At 42.8% G+C, this 25,439-nt stretch overlaps 1 protein-coding gene across 1 annotated transcript in view; it reads right to left on the reverse strand.

Moving 5' to 3' along the window:
- Positions 1-5,373, reverse strand: part of LHFPL6 (LHFPL tetraspan subfamily member 6) — a 270,614-nt gene extending 265,241 nt beyond the window's left edge. Inside the window, exon 1 of the mRNA XM_082244287.1 lies at positions 5,317-5,373. The gene's annotated coding sequence lies outside the window, so the exon portion shown is untranslated. The remainder of the gene's footprint in view (positions 1-5,316) is intronic.
- Positions 5,374-25,439: the final 20,066 nt, after the last annotated feature.

Below are 25,439 nucleotides of genomic sequence, written 5' to 3' on the forward strand. Positions count from 1 at the left end.
AGGAATAGCGCCCCATCATTGGTATTAGTGGGAGGAATAGCGCCCCATCATTGGTATTAGAGGGAGGAATAATGCCCCATCAGTGCTGATAGTGGGAGGAATAGTGCCCCATCACTGGAATCAGTGAAAGAAATAGTGCCCCATCATTGGTATCAGTGGGAGGAATAGTGCCCCAACACTGGTATCAATGGGAGGAATAGTTCCCCATCACTGGTATCAGTGGGAGAAGTAGTGCCCCAACATTGGTATTAGTGGGAGGAATAGTGCCCCATCATTGGTATTAGTGGGAGGAATAGTGCCCCATTACTGGTATCAGTGAAATAAATAGTGGCCTAACATTGGTATCAGTGGGAGGAATAGTGCTCCATCATTAGTATTAGTGGGAGGTTATAGTGCCCCATAATTGGTATTAGAGGGCGGAATAGTGCCCCATCATTGGTATTAGAGGGAGGAATAATGCCCCATCAGTGCTGATAGTGGGAGGAATAGTGCCCCATCACTGGAATCAGTGAAAGAAATAGTGGCCTATTGTTGGTATCAGTGGGAGAAATAGTGCTCCATCATTGGTATCAGTGGGAGGAATAGTGCCCCATCATTGGTATTAGTGGGAGGAATAGTGCCCCATCACTGGTATCAGTGGGAGGAATAGTGCCCCATCATTGGTATTAGTGGGAGGAATAGTGCCCCATCACTGGTATCAGTGGGAGGAATAGTGCCCCATCACTGGTATCAGTGGGAGGAATAGTGCCCCATCACTGGTATCAGTGGGAGGAATAGTGCCCCATCACTGGTATCAGTGGGAGGAATAGTGCCCCATCACTGGTATCAGTGGGAAGAATAGTGCCCCGTCATTGGTATTAGTGGGAGGAATAGTACCCCATCAGTGGTATCAGTGAAAGAAATAGTGGCCTAATGTTGTTTTCAGTGGGAGGAATAGTGCCCCACTATTGGTATTAGAAGGCGGAATAGTGCCCCATTATTGATATTTGTAGAAAGAAATAGTGGCCCATGTATTAGTGGGAGGAATAGTGCCCCATCATTGGTATTAGTGGAAGTAATAGTGCTCATCGTTGGTATTAGTGGGAGGAATAGTGCCCCATCATTAGTATCAGTGAAAGAAATAGTGGCCCATTGTTGGTATCAGTGGGAGGAATAATGCTCCATCAATGATATTAGTGGGAGGAATAGTGCAACATCATTAGTGTCAGAAATGGGCCCCAGGGGCCGGATAAAGGCAAGCAAAGGGCCACATCTGGCCTTCAGGCCGAAATCGGAAACCACTGATTTAAAGCAATAATTTCCAAAAAGGGTTCCTCCAGAAGTTGCTAAGAGTTCCTCGAGTTGTGCCTTTTTGACCTCCCATCTGATGGTGCCTTTATATTGTCCTTGTAGTAGGTGGGACATTCTTCCATCTGATCACCAATGTAAGAGGTGCTGCTCCACTATGGCTCTAATTGGTCAAAGTTGCCCAATGCATGAATATTGACAGTAGAATATCTATCTATGGGCTTCTTCACACATTTCCATGGCTTGAGAAAGGAAAACACATAGCCACACCCTCTCAACGCAGGTCTTTCTAGGTATGACATCACTTCCGCACCTGCGCCCTCCAAGTTCCCGGAACTTCTGGGTCCGTCTATTCAGCGTCCATTTACCAAGCCAATGGCAGCAGGAGTATTACATCGCGGAAGAGTGTACCAACAGGCTGTATTACTATACAGCAGTTGTCTACCTGATGCACGATCCCCTGAGCTGCCAATTTCTTTTTAATAAAAATGGTAATTTTTACTACACTTAGTTGGCTCCCCCTGTTTTTCTTTATGCTCCTTTGCACAAGCAGCCGATATTGCTTCCTCTTTGAAAAGTGATTCACCATGGCGTTTAACGGTAGGCCTCCTTGTCACCTGTTTTAACCCTCAAAATTCCGACCCACTGTGCCACAACAGTGTGCAATTGCAGTGCGGTCCTATTCACTTGAATGTCACATGCTATTTACATTTTCCCATGGCCAAGAAGCAAATTATTGCGATTACGCCATGTGTCCAGTTCTAAGCAGCTGCAGTTTTGTGTTAAGGTGGACAGTTGGGGGATGGTGAAACCCTGGTTTAACCTTTTACGGGTACCCCCTGGCCACCCATGTGAACGAGTCCTAAGGGTAGAATGTGAGTGAGAGGGTTGACGGGAGCATCTTCATCCACAGGAAAGGGAAATGTTTATTGAATGTATAGCTTAGATAGAACATTAGCACCCCCCTACAATATGTGATCTGTATTGAGTTGTTCCAATTGATAATAGTTGGCTGTACGTCTCCTTTGTGCTCGGAGATCTCCCTAGCTCCTCACAACCTTATTTGCACTCTGTATCCTCTTCCCACACTTGTCGGTTTGCCAGTTGTTTCATCTAGTTATCATGATCCTGACTGTTTAGAAGTAGGCTCAGTCACTGGGGACCGGCTCAGCCGCGCTATGCGCTCCCAGGACCCGGCTGACACTGACAGTAACCCCATCCATGCTGGAAGGAAGCAGGGACACACAGCCATCTCAGAGAAACACTGGCCTCTGCTGGACTACAAAAACCAGCATGCTCTTTAGAAGGCAGAATATATATATATATATATATATATATATATATATTATATATACACACACATATATACTGTATATATATATATATATATATATATATATATATATATATATATATATGCTTGCCTAAATTCCTAGGGGTCAGCCCTATTTACTGGTAATTAAGTTGTCGGTCTTTGGTAATGTCTTTGATTCCTATCCCTTAACACCCCTCTTCTATATATTATGGTGGCCATACACACTTCGATTTTATTTATCCAATTGATGAAAATTTCAATCTAAACAATAAAATCTGCAAACAACTGACTTGGCATAACTTCCCTTCGGATCGACTTCCAATCAATTTGGATCAAACTAAGGGGAGTGGCCAGGGTGGAAATGTATTGATCGTGTTGCACTGACCAACAGCACTAAGATTCTTTGTTCATGAATTCAGTCATAATTTCATTGATCAGATTGTGAAACTAGAGGCACGATCAATACCTTACGACCATATCTACCAACTATCAATCAAATTCCACTTCTCTGTGTGTTGTGTGGCCCTATCGATCAAAAAGGGTTGTTGACTATAGATTAGATAGAGATGGAGATTAGATACAGTATAGATTCCTATCGGGAGAGATCGATCAGAAAAGAAATTGATTATTTATCGAAGTGTGTATGCCCACCGATAAATTCAGACGATTCCTACTATCGTAGCGACCTATACATTGTATAATGCACCCATAGTTGATTCCAGTTTAATAAACAATTTGGTTATACAGCCCCCCCAGGCCGTAATCTGCGGGACAATGTCCCCAGACAGTAGCTGGAAAGTCACATGTTGGCTCGCAATGATTGATGTGACTCTTAGAAGAAGTCTAAACTGCCTATAAGTTGGTATATTCAGCAGTCCAGGCATTAAAGCTGAACTCCAGGAAAGTAAAAATCCCCCCCGGCAGTGGGGCTGCCTCAGCACTTCAGGGGTTAAATACTCCTTTATGTGTAGGGGACAAAAATAAAAAAAATCTCTTTTACTCACCGGATCCTCCACTCCTGCGCTGCTAGACCGGTCCCAGCAGACTCTTCTCTCCTCCAATCCGATGGTTGGATGACCTCTGACCTCCTGAAAATGTATGCCAGGATCCTATCCCGACATCAGATGTGAGGACGATGAGGGACAGTCCAATGCCGGAGCGTTGGGGGGGGGGGGGAGAGTGATGTCTGCCGGGGAGCGGAGGATCGGGAAAATAAAAGTGCTTGTCCCGTCCCCTAGACTTAAAACAAGCAGTTAACCCTTGCAGTCCTGGGGCAGCCCCACCGCAAGGGAAGACTTTGACATTTTTCTAGAGTTGGTCTTTAAGTTTCAGAACTCTAATTACGATTTAATTCCCTTTACTGACTTTAAACTCTTCTAAACCGTACTTAAAGCTAAACTCCAAGGGAGGCAAATATTGTTTGAAGACAAGAGTCATGTGTATTCTTAAAGCCCCATAAAGGGGATATGATCAACATGTATAAATGCATAAGGGGTCCAGATAGTGAACTTGGTGTTGAGTTGTTCACTTTAAGGTCATCACAGAGGACAAGGGGGCACTCTTTACTTCTAGAGGAAAACAGATTTCATCTACGAAAACGGAAAGGTTTCTTCACAGTAACAGCTGGGAAAATGTGGAACAGACTCCCTCCAGAGCGGATTCTGGCCAGATAGATTGCTTTAAGAAAGTTCTGGGTTCTTTCCTAAACATACATAATATAACTGGATACTAACATTTATAGGTAAAGTTGATCCAGGGAAAATCTGATTGCCTCTCGGAGGATCAGGAAGGATTTTTTCCCCTGCCGTAGCAAATTGGATCATGCTTTGCTGGGGTTTTTGCCTTCCTCTGGATCAACCGCGGGTATAGGATTGTAAGATTATTTTTTTGCTCCCTTTTATTGGTTGAACTGGATGGGTTTTTGTCTTTTTCAGCCAGATTAACTATGTAACTCCAAGCGAATAAACCATTATTCCTATCAGTGGAGCTGTGTCTGCATGGCAAGGGTTAATTTCTTACTTGGGTTTAGGGGGGAACAAAAAAAGATTTACTTCCTTGATCCCCCACTTCCCCCCTCCTCTCTGCAGCGTCTTCTCCACCCCCCCCCCCTTCTTCTCCCCCCCACTCCAGCAGTCTAGGGTCCGCTAGACAAAATGTCAGCACTTAACCCTTGTAGTGCCGGTCAAAGCTCCAATGTAAGGGATACTTTTCTGGTTAACGGGAGTTGGGCTTCAATTGGACAGAACAGATGTCAGTGCCGGATCTTCCTGTAATAAAGACCGCTCACTATCACTATCTCTCTATATGCAAGGTGACTGGTCCCGTCTCCGCCCCCACCTGTAGTGTTCTGCAGGCAGCCTGTAGTGGGAGGAGCTACTGGGCCACTCCCACAGCTCTATTCCCTGTAACAGCACAGTGATCATGTCAGTTCTACTTTTACAAGGTAATATCTGGGGTTGCTGCAGTATTCGGAGGACACAAAGACTTAGCTATAAATCCTTTGTGGTTTTTGAAGAATAGATTTAAAATGAACATTTTGTTGCCTAAAGTTCAGGGTTAAAAGTAGCAATCGGATTTATAAGAGTTACAAAGTAATACAATGATACAAGTAGTTCCAGCAGCAGCATCCCCCCCATCCCCCATCATCACATCCAATACAAATCACACCGACCACCCCTGACACTGAACTCACACACTTCCACCCTTCTCCCTACCTAATGGGGACAACTCCAGGCTCTTCCTGCCATCTCCACCGGTCACCACACACAGATCGGATCCGTCCTCCACCGCTCAACTCCTCCTCCTCCTCCCCGGTACAGCCCCGCACATCTCCCCGCACTACAATCCGATCCCCGATCTCCGATCTCCGCCACAACACATCTGATCACTACATTCCTCAGGATCGGAGAGAGAGAGAGAGGGGGCGGGGCCACACACACTCGTGTCAAACTCACAGGGGAACATCCATCGTACGGGAGACACGCCCACCAGACCAGCAGCGAATAAGCGGTGGGGGCTGAAGAGAGCGCTGTGAGTGTACAGAGGGATCGCATCCGATCTACTGTACCCACAGATCACATCCATCCATAGCAGTGTGACATCATCAACATCAGTGTGACATCATCAACATCAGTGTGACATCACCAATCAACATCATCAGTGTGACATCACCAATAATCATCAATGTGAGATCCCCCATTATCACCATTATCAGTTTGACATCACCAATCATCATCATCAGTGTGACATCATCATCAGTGTGAGATCACCAATCATCAGTGTGAGATCACCAATCATCAGTGTGACATCATCATCAGTGTGACATCATCATCAGTGTGAGATCACCAATCATCAGTGTGAGATCCCCAATCATCAGTGTGAGATCACCAATCATCAGTGTGAAATCCCCAATCATCAGTGTGAGATCTCCAATCATCATCAGTGTGAGATCCCCAATCATCAGTGTGAGATCACCAATCATCAGTGTGACATCATCATCAGTGTGAGATCCCCAATCATCATCAGTGTGAGATCCCCAATCATCATCAGTGTGAGATCCCCAATCATCATCATCATGTGTGACATCACCAATCAGAATCAATGTGAGATCACCAATCATTATTAGTGCGATATCCCCCATCATCATCACCAGTGTGTCATCACCAATCATCATCAGTGTGACATCACCATAGGTGTGCACCAGTGGCGACCCATCCATTGGGGGGCGCCACCCCCCCTCCATCCATATGGCCGGTCCCGGGAGGGGGGAGGAGGGAGGGGATGGTAGATATGATTGCCGGCCGTCCTGCCGGGGGGGGGTGTTGGTTTTGCCGCCCCCCCCCCCAAATTTTTTTTCACCAGCCGCCACTGGTGTGCACCCCAAAGCTCAAACACATACAGTATATGTGTGCATGTGTATATACACTGCCCATGTCAGCAGAGCAGTGGACAGTGTCAGTAGGGTAGGATTTGGTGTCATTAGGGCAGTGGGCAGTGTCAGTAGTTTTTATTTTTATTATTTTATTTTTTATTATTGTTTACAGTTTGTATGTTTGTATATCAGGGGTCTAAATAGCAGCACACATGATGATTAGGGTATGCCGAGGCACACCCGGCACACCCTGTGCACATGCCAATGGACATCACCAATCATCATCAGTGTGAGATCATCATCATCAGTGTGAGATCACCAATCATCATCAATGTGAGATCACCAATCATTAACAATGTGAGACCACCAATCATTATCATTATCAGTGTGAGATCCCCCATCATCATTATCAGTGTGAGATCCCCCATCATCATTATCAGTGTGAGATCATCAATGTGAGATCACCAATCATCATCAATGTGAGATCACCAATCATTAACAATGTGAGACCACCAATCATTATCATTATCAGTGTGAGATCCCCCATCATCATTATCAGTGTGAGATCCCCCATCATCATTATCAGTGTGAGATCCCCTATTGTTATAATCTGTTGTGTAAGATCACCAATCATCATTATAAGTGTGAGATCACCAATCATTATCAGTGTGAGATCGCCAATCATCATAATAAGTGTGAGATCGTCAATCATTTTCATCAGTGTGAGATCACCAATCATCATTATCACTGAGATCACTAATCATTATTATTGGTGTGAGATCACCAATAATTTTTATCAGTGCGAGATCACCAATCATCATTATCAATGTGAGATCACCAATCATTATTTGTGTGAGATCACCAATCATGATCATCAGTGTGAGATCACAAATCATCATCAGTGTGAGATCACTAATCATCATTTTCAGTGTGAGATCACCAATCATCATTATCAGTGTGAGATCAATCATCATTATCAGTGTGAGATCACCAATCATCATTATCAGTGTGAGATCACCAATCATCATCAATGTGAGATCATCATCATCAATGTGAGATCACCAATCATAATCAATGTGAGATCACCAATCATTATCAATGTGGGATCGCCAATCATTATCAATGTGAGATCCCCAATCATCATTATCAGTGTGATACCACCAATCATCATCATTAATGTAAAATCACCAATTATTATCATCAATGTGAGCTCACCAATCATTAGCATTATCAGTGTGAGATTACCAACCATTATAATCTGTGTAAGATCACCAATCATCATTATAAGTGTGAGCTCACCAATTATTATCAGTGTGAGATCAGACAGTTTATTGAGGCCCGGACTAGAAATGATGTTCTGCTGAACCTGGTTATCTCAAACCATGCAGAGCTTATTACCAATATTCATATAAAAGAACATCTGGGTAGCAGTGACCATAATATAATTGTATTTAACCACTTTAGGACCGGAGGACTTTCCTGCTTTATGTCCAGGCCACTTTTTGCAATTCGGCACTGTGCGACTTTAACTGACAATTGCGCGGTCATGCAATGCCGTACCCAAACGAAATTTACGTCCTTTTTTTCCCACAAACAGCTTTCTTTTGGTGGTATTTGATCACCTGTGTGCTTTTCATTTTTTGCGATATTAATAAAAAAATGCAACAATTTTGACAGTTAAAAAATATCCAATATATTCAATCTTTGTCATATATTTAGGCCAAAATGTATTTAGCTACATGTCTTTGACAAAAAAATTCTCAATGAGCGTATTTTAACCACTTTAAGACCGGAAGATTTTACCTCATTCCTGACCAGGCCATATTTTGCGATTCGGCACTGCGTTACTTTAACAGACAATTGCGCAGTGGTGCAACGCTATACCCAAATTAAATTTATGTCTTTTTTCCCCCACAAATAGAGCTTTTTTTTGGTGGTATTTGATCACCTGTGCGACTTTTACTTTTTGCGCTATAAACAAAAAAAGAGCGACAATTTTGAAAAAATAACAATATTTTTCACATTTTTTTTATATGAAATTCCCCCCCCCCCCCCCAAAAAATGTAAAAATCTAATTTTTTTAACATTTTAGGCCAATTTGTTTTCTGCTACATATGTTTGGTAAAAAAAAATCTCGCAATAAGCGTATTTTGATTGGTTTGTGCAAAAGTTATTGCAGCTACTAACTACGGGAAATTTATGTAATTTTTATTGTTTTTTTTTTAACTAGTAATGGCGGCGATCTGCAATTTTTTTTTGCGGGACTGCGACATTGCGGCGGACAGATCGGACCCCTAACTGACATTTATGACACTTTTGGGGTTACCAGTGACATTACTACAGTAATCAGTGCTATACATATGCACCGTTACTGTAAAAATGACACTGGCAGGGGAGGGGTTAACTTTTATTGGTGATCAAGGGGTTAATGTATGCCTGGTGCTTACTGACGTGTGTGGGGGGAGGGGACTGTGTGATAAAGACACAGATCGCAGGTTCAGCTATGCTGAATCCTGTAATCTGTCCCTGCCTGTCACTTAGGAGATCCGCCCGCTTTGTTTACACAAGTGGGCGGATCTCCTCACTCGATCCCCGACGATCGGGGAACAGCGGCGGTGATCACCACCTCTCCTCCCCTGGCCCGACTCCCGCTGTGTCTGAACACAAGGGGAGGAGTCCAGCGACGTAGACCTACGTCGCTGGACGATAACGAGCCACTTTGCCGCAGTACGCTCAATGTGAGCGGTCGGCAAGTGGTTAATGTTAGATGTAAACAAAAAAACGCATATAGGAAATACAGAAACACTTAACTTTAAGAGAGCAATTTTTCCAAGGATGAGGGCTGCTCCCCAGGAATTAGACTGGGATGAACACAGAACAGATATGGGAATTCTTTAAAAAATCTGTATGTAAACCCACTGCAAAGTATATTCCCATAGGCAGACATTTTAAAAGGCTAAAGATAAAACCTATGTGGCTCACGGCCAAAGTTAAAAAAGCAATAAATAATAAGGAAAGTGCTTTAAAAAAATTTAAAATGAAGGAACACTATCATTGTTTAATTGTTACAAAGAATATAACAGAATATGCAAAAAAGGAAATCAAGGATGCAAAAATTCAAAATGAAAAACAGATTGCAAAAGATAGTAGGTCGAACCCCAAAAAATTATTCAAATATATTAAAAGTAAGCTAGAGTAAAGTCCCACCTTGCATCTTTCACCAAGCCTTATGGGCAATTATGACAATAAAAACGTTTGGGACATGAGCATCCTTTGGTACAGCCATGAGATCAATTGATGACACCCCCACTTGTTAAAGATTGGTGGAAGATATCACTTTTTTTAAAGACCACTAGCTTTGATCTGGAAATTATCAAGTCAGCTATCTCCAGCAGAGTATTTTCCATTCTGGAAGGTATGACGCAGAGAGGTCAGGAAGATGTGCCGCTGCCCATAGAAAAATCTTAGCTGAAGCCTACAATAGGGGAAGACTTCTTGTGCCACTTTGGTTGGCTGTGTAGCTGACTAGCAGGTTAGAGACTGGCATCTGAAGTAACAATGGTCCAGTCTCCAGTACTAAGGAGCCTGTCCAGCACCAATTTGCTGTACATCACCTACCAAAACAAATTCTGACGAATAGGCAGAGGTAACTGTATCTTCTGAATTAATAACAAATGGTCCCATTGAAGGAGAAATCAAATGTCTATGCCATTAGGCTCATGCGACTACTGGAATTGTGAAATTGCTGCTGTACTTAGACCAAGAAACACCATGCATTCCTCTGCACTCTATAACAGGGACTCTATTACTGTTTTTGTACACTCGATCAGCTGTGTAACCTTTCCATGAGGTAAAACCAGCTTTAGTGAAATATCCAGAGTCTAAACAGGGGAATCTGTGCCACAAAGGGTGCTTAGAGTGTGCCCAGGCACATCTGGCACACCCTGTGCGCATGCCTATGACCAACATTAACACATTCAGATGTTTATACTCTGCAGACAAAGTAGGGCTATCACTAATAGAAAAACCTCCTAAAAAGTCCTTGGGGTTGTGGAGAATCCAAATGAGAGACAAGTGAACTGGCAATGTTGGTTGAAGGTCAAGAATCACAAGTAAGTCTGGTGAATGGAGGCAACCAGTATATGATGCAAATAGGCTTTGGAAAGGTCCGCCAAGATCATCGAGTCCTTCTCCTGGACCACTAAAATTATTGTCTGGAGTGATTCTATACAAAAACTTTTCATCTTGATATATTTGTTCATTTCTTTCAAGTCCAGAACTGGCCTTAACCACTTTACCACCGGAGGATTTTGCTGTCTTACGTCCAGGCCACTTTTTGCGATTCGGCACTGTGCGAATTTAACTGACAATTGCGCGGTCATGCGACGCCATACCCAAACGAAATTTACGTACTTTTTTTCCCACAAACAGAGCTTTCCTTTGGTGGTATTTGATCACCTGTGCGATTTTTACTTTTTGCGCTATAAAACAAAAAAATAGCGTAAATTTTGAAAAAATAACAATATTTTTCACATTTTTTTATATGAAATTCCCCCCAAAAAAATGTAAAAATCTAATTTTTTTTTAATTTTTGGCCAATTTGTTTTCTGCTACCTATGTTTCGTAAAAAAAATCACAATAAGCATATTTTGATTGGTTTGCGCAAAAGTTATTGCGTTTACTAAGGGAAAGATTTCTGTCATTTTTGGTGTTTTTTTTTTTAACGAGTAATGGCGGCGATCAGCGATTTTTTTTGCGGGACTGCGACATTGCGGCGGACAGAACGGACCCCTGACTAACATTTTAGACACTTTTGGGGGTACCAGTGACATTACTACAGTAATCAGTGCTATACATATGCACTGTTACTGTAAAAATGACACTGGCAGGGAAGGGGTTAATTTTATTGGAGAGGGAGGGGTCAATGTATGCCTGGTACTTACTAATGTGTGTGGGGGGAGGTGACTGAGTGACACAGGGACAGATCGCATGTTCAGCTATGCTGAACCCTGCAATCTGTCACTCTGTCACTTAGGAGATCCGCCCGCTTTGTTTACACAAGCGGGCGGACCTCCAAACTCGATTCCCCGACGATCGGGGAACAGCGGCGGTGATCACCACCGCTCCTCCCCTGGCCCGACTCCCGCTGTGACTGAATACAGCGGGAGCGAGCCTCCGGCGGCGCGCGTGCGCTGCCCACAAGGGGAGGAGTCCAGCGACTTAGGTCTACGTCGCTGGATGGGAACGAGCCACTTTGCAGCAGTACAGTCAACGTAACTGGTTGGCAAGTGGTTAAAGTAGAACTTTTTTTTTTCAATTTAGATAGAGCAAAGGAAGGTTATAACCCCTGTCAGAATTTCACTTACTATACCATAGCCAAACAGAAAGTGGGAGGAAATCCCCGTAAATTAAGTGAAATTCCTTGAGGACCTCCAGGTCACAAGAACTAGTGTACCCTCTATTACTTTTCTGGGGACAACCCAAAATTTGGGTAATTTCTTTTACTTTCACTTTCAATGATAATGGTAAACAGGACAAATAGATAGAGTAAATCTCCTTAACGGGAGCACAGACCACAATAAAAGACCTGAGAGGTGTTCTATTACCTCTCCACTCTATCAAAAAAATGGAAAGTTTTGCCTTTAGTTATACGTTAAACTCCTGGATGCTTACTTTTAGGAGGTGCTGCGAATGGAAACCTGTTGTCAATTTTTGAGGGGAAATGAGAATGATAGCTTTCTTCCGCAATAATTTTTGAACGTAGGATTCCAGGGATTTTTTGCCCAATGTGTCTTTTGCCCAATGTGAGTAAAACTGAGCCAAACTGAAGAAGCCTGGGTGGCCGTACCTTCAGAAAGACCTTTCTACTGTTTTGAAGGTCTGGGCTGCTTTTTCTTGATATTCCAGTGAAAAGATCCCTGAGTTCCTTTCCATTGTGCACAAGAGAAGTCACAGCCTTTAAATGCCCTGGTATCTCAAAAACCCCTGCCTGAATTTCCTGTTATACCAAAAGGGCTGCTGGAGTCTACATTTGTCCTGAGGAACGATGCCAGATTTTCCACTCATCCCCCTCTGCATAGCCTCTACAAGGGGTTTCTTTAAATACATTTTGCCATTAAAATGTACAGTGCAAAGGATTTGTTTTGAAAAGGTAATAAGCACTCCATTGCCTAAGCCATAAAGCTAATTTAGCCTCATAATCGTGGCCAAGAGCCTAGCAAGGTACACAGCAGGCTCTGCTAGAAAAGCATAGGACAATTTCAGCTCATCTAAGGCTGATATTTTTTCTGCTGCCTCTACCCAACACTTGATGGCCTGTTCCAGTTTAGCTGCACCTTTTACCGGCCTATGAAGAGTAGACTGAGCATGCTTTGCACCCTTTCTGAACTAGCCTGATCAATATAAGATTTAACCTCCCATGATTCTGCTTCCTTGTCTCTTGTAGCTTCCTTGAAGCATGTAACTCAAAGCAAGACCCAGCAAAAGCCATTTTAGGACACCTAGAGATAGGACTCCCCAGTTCAGATGGAGATCATGGATGCTGTTGGCGTGGACCAGGTGACTTTTTATTGCCTCTACAATGTTGACGTTGAAGAGAAGATCAATGATGACTGAGTAAATGGTGAAGAATGATGAGTCTTCCTAAAATGTTTTCCTCTATGGCTTTTATTCCTTAAGAAGAAAGCAAAATATTGCACTCTTTTGCCACAGATGCTCTCTAAACTTTAGATGGTTAAATGCAAAACCACTTACTTCTGCCACGTGTTCAGTGCCCCGATACAGGAGTGGGAGAGCTCATCGCTGGAAAGGTTAAAGAGAAAAAAAGGCCTTATAAAAAAAAAACAGCCTTAGGCTCCTTTCAGACGGCCGCTCCGCTGCTTTAGTCCGCTGCGGAACTTTTTTTTTTTTTTTTCCACGGAGCGGATGACATTTCTGTCATCCGCTCCGTGTGCCCGCATATCATCCCATCCGTTTGCGGATGATATGCGGACATAATGTAAGTATATGGCACTGCGGATGTCAGCGGATGACACCGCTGACATCCGATTTTCCTTCCTTTCCGTTTTTTACACGGATGGAAAAATGGGGTTCTGTTCCATTCGTAAAAACGGAACAGAACTGAAAGGAGAAAAATCGGATGTCAGCGGATGGTATTCCGCTGACATCCGCAATGCCATTCACTTACATTGATGTCCGCAAATCATCCGCAAAAAAATAGGATGATTTGCGGACACACGGAGCGGCCGTGTGAAAGGACCCCTAAGGGCTCTTTCACATGGGCGGTCCGATCAGATCCGCCTGTCAGTTTTTTAGGCGGATCTGATCGGATCCTCCATGCAGCTCTATGGGGCAGCGGGTGTCAGCGGAGGTCACCTCCGCTGACACCCGCTGCCATCCGCATCCGATCCTGTGCTGAAATCTGGACGGATGGAAACCCTATTTTTCCATCCGTTCAGTAATCGGAGCGGAGCGGATCTGATGAGAGCGGACAAGCGGTCCGCTCTCCTCCGATCCCCCATAGAGAGCAGCGGGTGCTGAGACACCTTCCTCTCCGCACTGCAAGCGGAGACGGAGCTGTCATCCGCCCGGCTCAGCGGGGATCGCGGATCGATCCCCGCTGAGCAACACGGATCCGCCTGCAGAGGCGGACCGTGTGAAAGAAGCCTAATTAAACAAAGAAAACTGATGCAGCCAAAGAATACTGACCTGAAGCAAGGAAACCAAATGTAGACAGGGAGAAGGAAAGGCAGCTTGGAAAAACATAAAGGGAGAGCTGTTTAAAAGAGCGTCTGGTGCCAAAACGCAGGGTGATGTCACCATGCCTGCTGCTGACCACAATGCCAGTCTTGCCCATGCACCCTGAAGCAACAAACAGCAGTGTGCATGTGCCAGAAATGGAGGGAGCCACCACTGGAAACATTGTCCAGGAAAAGCAAAGAGGAGAGAAAAATGCAAAATAGAGCATGCATGTTTGCCCAGGAAGCCCAGACCAAATGAACACCGATCCAAACCATTGGTAGACCACAGGAAGAAAGAAAGGGGAAGGGAAAACACTCAAAAGGGGTGAAAAGTACACCGTATGAGCTACCCGAAACCCCCCCCCCAAAAAAAAAATTAAAAACTAAAAATAACATTCCTATAACCATACCATTACCATATGTAAACTTAGCCCCCTTTTTTAGCATATTTGCATAGAATTGGTTGGAATCTTCTATGCCAACTCCTGTTGCACTGCTGAAGTTGATGTAACCTACTTGATGCTTGGAAAACAACAAATCAGAATCCTTACTATGCATTTATTAGCCAATCCTACTACTACTTTATATTGGGCCGTTTGCTTACCAACCAGGTAGCAGTGCCGGAGGCTCCAGTAGACTGCAGAGCTACCCACTCACTTTTCCCCACTGCTAAACTATGATAAAAAAAAGTAGTAAGGAACCACATTAAAATAATTTTTTTTCTTCAAATTACATAATTTTCTTTACAATTGGTAATGTAAGAATGAAGGACTTTCATTTATAACAACTCATCAAACTACATCTTAGTGCAAGTAAATCAGTTAACATAGGATTATAAAGATGAATCAATCAGTGAATCAATCAATCAATCAATCAGTTCTGACTGGTCACTATGGTATCTGCATATCTTCACCTGCTTTACTACACACCACTACAGAAAACATCCAAACGCAATTAAAGTGATTGATAACATAATGCTGTGCACAAATAAATGAAATAGCTAATCGAACATGTAAAATAAAAAGTGAATTACACAATCAGGCATATTTAGTACAGCAAAGAACAAAGTAATTCATAGCGACCAGTTAAATTCTTGGCTTTGTTTAGGAAGGTCATTTAGACTATAATTATAATGAACAATAGATAAATAAAAAAAAACGTATGATCGTTTCGTATGGATGTCTGCACTTTGTACATATGATTTGCTCTATTGCACTATACTATCATACTTACATCATATTTGCACAAATAAATAACATAGGAAAACGAGGTAAAAAGTAAAACCTGCTAAAATGAGTGTTTTCCTGAAGCTATATATCATTCTGTCTTTGATCCATGCCAATGTGATTAGAGACGGCGCAGGAAGTGATAAAGCGTGGCATGTAATCTTCTGTTTATCATTGCTCTATTACACATTTCCCCCGAGAGTTCTCCTTGTCATATAGCACAGCCTACATATTGGAGCACTGAGGAACCAGGGACCAGGAACCAGGGAAACCCTCTGAGGCAGCAGAATCATCCTGTAAGGCTCATTGACCTGGGCTAGTGGGATCATTGATTTGCTGGCCACCAGTTGTTCTCATAAATCACTGGCACTTAGCATTTGGCTGGGAGTAAACAAAAATGACAGTAGCTCTAACCAGTGAAGGATCATTCCACAAATTTTATTTTTTATACAAACTTTTTATTAAAATCTGTGTCCTTACATTTCATAAAAACAAAATAAACAGATAGTGGGGTAGGGGAGAGTAAGTAGCAAAACACATGATACAGTACATAACAATTCCAATTAGCAACAGAGCAGCGCAATTACTGTATGACATTAATTACATGCATAGTACCAACAAGTAACCAACATACTGAACCAGAATTAAAGCAAAAACTAAATTGTTTTTGAGCATCACAAGGTAAAAATGTTATTTAATTCATTTTTAATATCTAAAGTACTCTCCCCCATCCATCCATGTCTCAATGCTTAATTGTGTTGAGAAATCACTTAATTTTATTTTGTTATAAAAAGAGTTTGAAACACACCCTCCTAACATTTCTAGCTGTGGCCATCTTGAGTAAGGGTAGATGATTCATGTAACACTTACTTCCTGGAATCCACCTGCTCTTAGCTCAGGCATGCAGGCAGGAAAGTATTCATGGCGGAGTAACTTACACTGCAAGCTCAGGCTTGCCATCTCCCTGTCCTATCATCACTTCTCCAGGACTGTTGCTACGGGGACCCCTACTGGCCAGCTACAGCACTCTGGCTATTCACAATTAATCCAGCTCCCTAATTTCTATTTGCCTGGACGCACCCCTTCAGCAGTGAAGTCGCCCCTCTATGCATCGTTGTCTTGAGTGCTATTTTTTTGCTGGGACTGTCCTATTCATTTGAGTAAAGTCTGACCTACCTTCCCCGTCTAATAGATCCCACCTTGGGCACCTTGATACAACCCGGGTTGTTGCAGCTCATCCCACCATGTTTTTATGATACATTTTTTTAACTGTGATGTGTGTTACACCTTGAGTCTCTTACATGTGTGATTTTTGATCCCCAATAAAATGTATTTTTCACTATTTTCTAGGTGCCCATAGTTGACTCTTTTAGGAGAACCCCTGTGTCTCCTGTATTTTGTAGTTTATAGGCAGGAGAGTATGCTTAGCTGAGAAAATCCCCCTTCCCCTCTCCAAATGAAAGAAAAAAATGATGTATGCCATAATTTTTTCCTAGGTCAGAAACCAGGAAGAAACTGAAGAAATGTAAAAAGGTTTAAACAAGTAAATATAATATATAGTATTTTCCTCTCTATTTACTAATGCTACCAATATAAGGATTAAAAATAGTTAATGTTGATTTAGAGAGTTTAGTTCTGCTTTAGAGGGATATTCAGTCTTTAAAAAATTAAAAGTCAGCAGCTACAAATACTGTAGGTGCTTACTTTTTAAAAAAGGACACTTACCTGTTCAGGGATCCAGCTCTGTTTTCGCCTGGGCTGGTTCTTTGCCAGTCTTTAGATCCCTGTTGCTGGCATGTTTACTAAGGGAATCTGGCTAAGACTTTTTCTGGCTTTTGGCCACTTTGTACTTGTACGAATGGTCCTGCAGCCTCCTGGGATCTGTGATGTGTCCCAAAGGGTTGTTGGCGGGGGTGGAGAACTTTCACTCTGATTGCCTAGACCAGGGATGTCAAACTATGTTTTTATCACGGGCTGCATCAGCATTATGGTCGCCCTTTAGAGGGCCAGTTTTATCTGTAGCCCCCCCCATCATCAGAAGTCAAGAGGCCCCCACCCTCCCTTACATCCCAGTGCGCCTCCCTTACCTTGTGCTGCTGCTGGGAAGAAGCTGGGAAGCAGAAAATGCAGGGTCAGGAGGAGGACCAGAGGAGGGCTGGAGTCACCTGCGGAAGTCTGCTGAATGCTGAGACCAGTCGAGACGGAGATGAGGGCTTGCTGCAGCTACACAGAGAAATTCAGGATCTGTAGGAGGAGGTCTGTGGGGGGGGGGGGGGGGGACTGACAGAGACAAGCCTCTTTGTGGCTGCATGGAGAAAAACAGGATCTGGCAGAGAGAATCCAGGCCTTTTTTAAGCAATCTACTGAGCCAGAACCACCACTGGAGGGAGTCTATTCCACATTTTCACAGCTCTTACTGTGAAGAAACCTTTCCACAATTGGAGACAAAATCTCTTTTCCTCTCCTCGACGTAAAGAGTGCACCCTTGTCCTCTGTGATGACCTTAAAGTGAAAAACTCAACACCAAGTACACAATATGGACCCCTTATGTATTTATACATGTTGATCATATCCCCCTTAATCTACTCTTCTCAAGAGAGAATTAATTCAGTTCCTATAATCTTTTCTCAAAGCTGAGCTCCTCCATCACCCTTTTAGTTTGGTTGCCCTTCTCTGCACTTTCTCCAGTTCCCTAATATCCTTTTTAAGAACTGGTGCCCAAAACTGAATTGCATATTCCAGATGAGGTCTTACTAATGATTTGTACAGGAGCAAAATGATATCTCTCTCTCTGGAGTCCATGCCTCTGTTAATAAAAGAAAGGACTTTGCTTGCTTTGGAAACCCCAGCTTGGCATTGCATGCTATTATTAAGCTTATGATCTACAAGAACACCCAGATCCTTCCCTGCTAAGGATTCCCCCAGTTTTACTCCCCCTAGTATGTATGATGTATGCATATTCTTAGCCCCCAAGTGCATAACTTTACATTTATCAACATTAAACCTCATTTGCCACATAGTTGCCCAATGAAACAGTGCATTGAGGTCAACTTGTAAGTTGGAGACATCCTGTAAGGAAGTTATTCCACTGCAAAGCTTGGTGTCATCTGCAAAGACTGAAATGCTACTTTTAATTCCAGACCCTATATCATACTAAAAAGTAAGGGTCCCAACACTGAACCTTGGGGTACACCACTGATAACCTTAGACCATTCAGAGTAAGAATCATTAACCACTACTCTCTGAATTCTATCTCTTAGCCAGTTTTCTATCCATTTACAAACTAATCTTTCCAAGCCTGTACTGTACACTTTACTTTACACATTAGAAGTGTGGAGGGAACTGTGTCAAACGCTTTTGCAAAAGCCAAGTATACTACGTCCACAGCCACCCCTCTGTCCAAGGTTTTACTTATCTCCTCATAAAAAGAAATCAGGTTTGTTTGACAACTTCTGTCTTTCATGAATCCATGCTGTCTGTTGCTTAAAATATTTTTTTCCAGCAAGAACTCATCTATGTGGTCTTATTTCTTTTTATCTTTACAAGCCTGGAGACTTGGACCATAACATATGGATAAAATCTTTAGCATTGAGATAACATTTGGGCCGCTCTGAGTAAGAATGTAAACCAGCTTTAAAAAATGTCTTGTGATGTCATATAAGTCCTATAGACTAAAAACAGTTGAGGAAGACTCAATTCACACCAGCGCGACTTGTCAGGCGACTTGTCAGCCTGACAAGTCGCGGTCTCTGGCGGTCCATTGACTGCTACAGGACCCGTTCTAATAGGAGCGACACAAGTCGCTCCAACTTAGAAAAAGGGTCCTGTACTACTTGCATAGACATTAATAGACATTAATTATATGAAGTCCGTGCAAGTCGCGCGCCGAAGTCGCGGTGCACTGGACTTCACAAGTCGCCCCGGAAGTAGTACAGAGTCGTGTCGCCATAGTGTGAACCGACTCTAAGCCTTTGGGGGTGATTCAGGGAAACATTTGTTATTTCATCCAAAACAAGGGACCATTGTTCTTCAGAAAACAGACCAATATTAATAACATTAATAATAATTTCCCTGTTGGGATTAATTAAGTATTCTGAATCTGAATATCTGCCAACCATAAATGGGGTATCCATTGATCATCATCAAGACAAGTGGTCTCCAAGTAGTAATAAAAACACTTTGGCTATCAATGACTTGGTGGTATTGTAGAACAGATTTCTTTGACTAATCAGAATGATGTCATTTGACCCAAATTCTTTTTTAATGTACCATACAAAAAAGCAGAGGTAAAACCTGAACCCCTTAATATAATGGTACACAAGTGTCTTTGGTGCAGTTTTGATTATGTAAGTGACCTTATTGCAGCTGGGTTAAAAAAAAAAAAGCACCACTTGCAAATAAAGAAAGTTTGTACTCACCATGGCACTTTGCCTGATGGAGGGAACTCTCTGGAGGTTCTGAAGTGTTGCATTTTGTGTATGACATGCTGAATGAATGTCAGTAAAGACATCAGATTATATTATATTTGTACCCAACTGTCTCACCATGTTTCTATGGTGTTTGCTTTCTTGCAGAGCTATTGTCTCTGGGAGATATTTTTCCTGTTCAACATACTTTTTGGAGAGTTGAATTCCTGGTCCTCTGGGCACAGTAGTGAAGTAGGTCTTCAGATGGAAACGCAACATGAGGTGGGAAATATAAAGTATCTTAAAAAAAAATGAGTACACCCCTCACATTTTTGTAAATATTTTATTATACCTTTTCATGTGACAGCACTGAAGAAATGACACTTTGCTACAATGTAAAGTAGTGAGTGTACAGCTTGTATAACAGTGTAAATTAGCTGTCCCCTCAAAATAACTCAACGCACAGCCATTAATGTCCTAAACCGCTGGCAACAAAAGTGAGTACACCCCTAAGTGAGAATGTCCCAATTGGGCCTAATTAGCCATTTTCCCTCCCCGGTGTCATGTGACTCATTAGTGATACAAGGTCTCAGGTGTGAATGGGGAGCAGGTGTGTTAAATTTGGTGTGATCACTCTCACTCGCTCACACATTGGAAGTTCAACATGGCACCTCATGACAAAGAACTCTCTGAGGATCTGAAAAAAAAGAATTGTTGCTCTACATAAAGATGGCCTAGGCTATAAGAATATTGCCAAGACCCTGAAACTGAGCTGCAGCACTGTGTCCAAGACTATACAGTAGTTTAACAGGACAAGTTCCACTTAGAACAGGCCTCGCCAAAGTCGACCAAAGAAGTTGAGTGCACGTGCTCAGCGTCATATCCAGAGGTTGTCTTTTGGAAATAGACGTATGAGTGCTGCCAGCATTGCTGCAGAGGTTGTAGGGGTAGGGGGTCAGCCTGTCAGTGCTTGGACCATACGCCACACACTGCATCAAATTGGTCTGCATGGCTGTCGTCCCAGAAGGAAGCCTCTTCTAAAGATGATGCACAAGAAATCCCACAAACAGTTTTCTGAAGACAAGCAGACTAAGGACATGGATTACTGGAACCATGTCCTCTGGTCTCATGAGACCAAGATAAACTTAATTTGTTCAGATGGTGTCAAGTGTGTGTGGCGGCAACCAGGTGAGGAGTACAAAGACAAGTGTGTCTTGCCTACAGTCAAGTATGACGATGGGAGTGTCATGGTCTGGGGCTGCATGAGTGCTGCAGGCACTGGGGAGCTACAGTTTACTGAGGGAACCATGAATGCCAACATGTACTGTGACTAACTGAAGCAGAGCATGATCCCCTCCTGTCAGGGTGCTTGGAAACCAGACCACACAGGGATGCAGGTAAAATAAAGCAGTTTATTGGAGCAAACAACAATAAAACGCACAGCAAAAGCAAGGAAGTGAGAGCAGGAACAAGCCGGGGTCAGGTCCAGAAGCGGGTAGTCATCCACGCCAGGGTTGAGTCAAGAAGCCGGTAGTCTACCGATGCTGAATCGTCTGCCAATGCTGGGTTGTCTGCCGATGTGGGGTCGAGAGCCAGGAGAGTCGTCAGCCAAGTCAGGTCATACATGGAGGAACACGGAGAACAGAAGACTGCTAGCAGAGATGCACCTTGGAGCACAAATGCAAGGGCAAGGACTGCAACCCATCAAGTGATAGATATAGTCAGGTGTGCAGAATTATCACTGTATGATACCCAGGCAGCAGGCAAGTGATGATGCAATCAGAATTTATAAGGAAGGCAAGGTAAGACCTTGACACCTCCCTTCGGAGGCTGGGCCACAGGCCAGTATTCCAATATAATAATGACCCCAAACACACCTCCATAAGATCACTGCCTTACTACGGTGAGGTAATGAGCCTCAATGTGTACAAAATAGTCCAATGTTCATACATATACTCATAAGGTACAGTCAATAGGAGTAAAAAGAAATTCCTTATGCAAGCAGAGTATTGTACCATAGGTTCATAGGGATGGGATACGGATGTTGTGCTGTGCCGGATGTTGTGCTGTGTTGACCGGGATGGTTCCAAATGGAGCAGTAGCCTGGATGCTTCAGTGGGATGTAGAGAGAGAGAGAGAGAGAGCGAGAGAGAGAGAGAGATAGAGGAGGGCGCTCTGATGAGGAAGGCTGACTGGTCCTTTGTTGCAGTGAAGGGATTGCACTGATGACAGATAACCCTATCTGTAATTCATTCAGTTATGTACCACCATCATTCCCAGGATATGATCATTGTGTGTATGCCTGAAACAGACTGCCTCCTATACGAGCTCTCAGGAACAACACTCCCGGCTCCATAGCCATTCCACGAGCAAGCCCATACTCCACCCTTCTCTCCTTCACTCAATCAGCAAGTTCTCCCCCTCCCCTTTCTCCACCCCTTCACCACTCATATGCCCGCTGGGCAAACATGGGCGTGGGTCTGACGAAGGAGCCGCGCATGTTCTGAAACACGTTACCGCCCACCACCCTCACCTGACGCCACATCGGCCATGTGCGTTCCAGCTTGGTCCTGGAACCCAGGTGGCCTAACTGCCTCTCTGCTTCATGTTCCTCTACGTCACCAGGGATCTTGACAGCTGCAGGATGGCTCTCTCCACATGAGGACATATATTACATGCCTGATTATTCTTACATTCCTGTAAGTGTTTTTAATCCCCTTGTACCTGCTAGTAAAACTTTTTAATGCTGCACTTAGAGGCGCCTTTCTTTCCTTTTTTGTTCTTCCAGTGGTTGCTAGGGGTTCCTTAAGCAATGAACAATTTCTGCCTCTCAGATAAGTTCCCACTGACACCAGTGATATTTTTAACTGTCTGTAAGGGGTCATTCTTCCCAATGACCACAATTGTAAGGAGCAGTCTTCCTTCTGATCATCACCCTAATGTATCATGGGCTGTAGACATAGTGTATTTTAGCAAGGGTTCCCTGAGACCAGAAAGGTATTTTGAGGGTTCCTCTATGTTGAAAAGGTTGAGAAAGGCTGCTATAAACTATCACTTTTGATTGACAGTTGGCCCACATACGAAAATTGAGAAAAATATAAATAATGGTTTGTGAACGAAAAAAAAGAAATCCATATACTGAATAATATATTTTAAAATGTTAAACTTATACAGGCGGTCCCCAGGTTGCAAACAAGATAGGGTATGTAGGTATGTTCTTAAGTTGAATTTGTTTTTAAGTCGGAAAACATTTTTTAAGTGTGGCTCAAGCCAAAAGAATAATTTTTAAGTTTTTTGGATAGCACAGGGAAGGGTTAACACCCCTGTACCATTTGTTTTGCTGTCTGTACCCCTGCTCAGAAGATTTCACCTCACTTTCTGTCCCTGTGACAATTGGATTTTGAAAATTTTGGGTTGTTGTGGAAACAAGGATTGGTGATAAAGCTTTAGTGGAGACACATTTTTCCTATGAGAACTCTTGAAGGAGTGAATTTCCCTTCATAGGGGGAGATTTCCTCCCACTTCCTGTGGTCTCCCTGTTTGTAAGTAGAAGTCTTTGTTTATAAACCGGGGACCGCCTGTACAGGTAATAGAATACAATATTTTTCACTATTGTGTGCCTTTTTTATATAAATTATTTATTTCTAAACAAGATACAGTACATACACCAGTTACATACAAGGCAGTCATTGAAATAATAACCAATGCAGTAAGACAAGGTCGTGAAATATTCTCCGGTTGTATCTAGACATACACAAACATTTTGACAGGCATTTTACTAAAGAATAACCAACATTGTACCTGTGTGTGGAGGTCTCCATGTCTCAGGGTTGTCTGTAAGTATGTCCTGTCTGCTGCAGGTGTTAAGTCTAGGGGGTTACATGGGGGATTAAAGGGATTAAGGGGTTCAAGACAGGAATGGACACAGGATGGAGGAGGGGAGGAAGGGGTGGGCAGTACAGCGATGAAATAGAGGAAAAGAAAAAAGAAAAGAAAGTAGGGGGAAAGGGGTAATATCCCCTCCCCCCTAACCTATGCCACTGGACGATTCTGCACTTTTTTTCATAACTTTATTGTGGGTCTTTAAAATATGGGGCATTATGTCAGGTGCTACAGGTAGCCCCATGTTTGTGAGGTGCTAAAACAATGAAAACCTAGAGAAACATGCATCCAATATTTCTAAAATAGAAGGTATACTTTGAGAGCCCCTAATACTGTAAAGTCTACTTGTACTGCACATTTTTGTATATGCAAAATGCTTGTACAGAACAGAAACAAAACTAGTAAACATACAACAGATTTCAAATCATGGGATAAATATAATTGTCTTGCAATTAAAAAAAACAGTGAACAAATGTTGCGCCATATAAACCACAATAAAATATTAATTATACTGTATGCAACATACCACTTAACACAGGGTAATATTGCATAATTAGCAAGCATGTTTTGGCAGAAATCAATGCGATATTTACAATTCATCAACCACCATACACGGCTCTATGCCCAAAACTACATCTTTGACACCCAAAATAAAAATGCAAAATAATCATGATACTAATGACATTCCATCAGCAGGAAAAACAAAAACCGCTGATCTTTTATTATCTTCATTATAACCTATGCAATTTTTTTTGAGGTTATACATGACATAAATGTAGAAAAATAATTTATAGCTTCAGTGCCGGTTCACATATGTGCGGCTGCGGCGATCGCATGTAATATCGGAGCGCACTGCTCCTTCATTACATGCGATCGGGTGTACGGTGCGAATTCAGCCATACACTTTGTATGGCTAAATTCGCACTGAACCCGCAGTAAAGTCGCACATGACCCTTTTTTTGAGCCGCATCAGGATCGGATTGCACAGTGGTTCACACTTGTGTGATCTGATCCTGGTGCGAACTGTAAGATCGCACTGCGATATGCGATCAAACTGGGGGTGTCGTTGACACTACATTGACACCCCCAGCATATCGCATATGGCAGTGTGAACTGCCAAGGGTGCGTTTGCGATGCGGGAACAGGCTGCGAATTCGCAGCCTTCCCGCATCGCATAAGTGTGAACCGAGCCTTAAAGTGAATGTCTGCTTTCCCCATACTAAAAAAAAACAAAAAGTAACAGGTTCACTTTAGCATTGCAAAAGTTAATGTGCATTTTATATTTTCATTTATGTATTACATGTATTTACATTATATAATGCTAACAATTTACACAGCACTTTGCATATTATGCATTTACATCAGACCTGCCACCAAGGAGCTTACAATCTAACATCTCTATCCTATATGCATACATACTAGGTCCAGTTTAGAATGGGGTCAACCAGCATGTTTTGGAAGTTTTTGGAGTGTGGGAACAAACTAGAGTAACAGGAGGAAACCCACGCAAGCACAGAGAGATCATGCAAACTCTATGCAGGTAAGGTCCTGATTGGGATTCAAATCAAGGACCCCAGTGCTTCATGCAGAAGTGCTATGTGAACCCACAATCTATTTTTCAGTATGTTTGCCATCATTCCTTACTGTATACAGTTTTCTTATGCAAATGTTTTTTTTTTTTTTATGTGGCCAAGTTTCTTACACAGAGATCAT

The sequence above is a fragment of the Pelophylax lessonae genome, assembly GCF_965119305.1.
Source record: "Pelophylax lessonae genome assembly, chromosome: 2".
NCBI classification, from domain to species: Eukaryota; Metazoa; Chordata; class Amphibia; order Anura; family Ranidae; genus Pelophylax; species Pelophylax lessonae.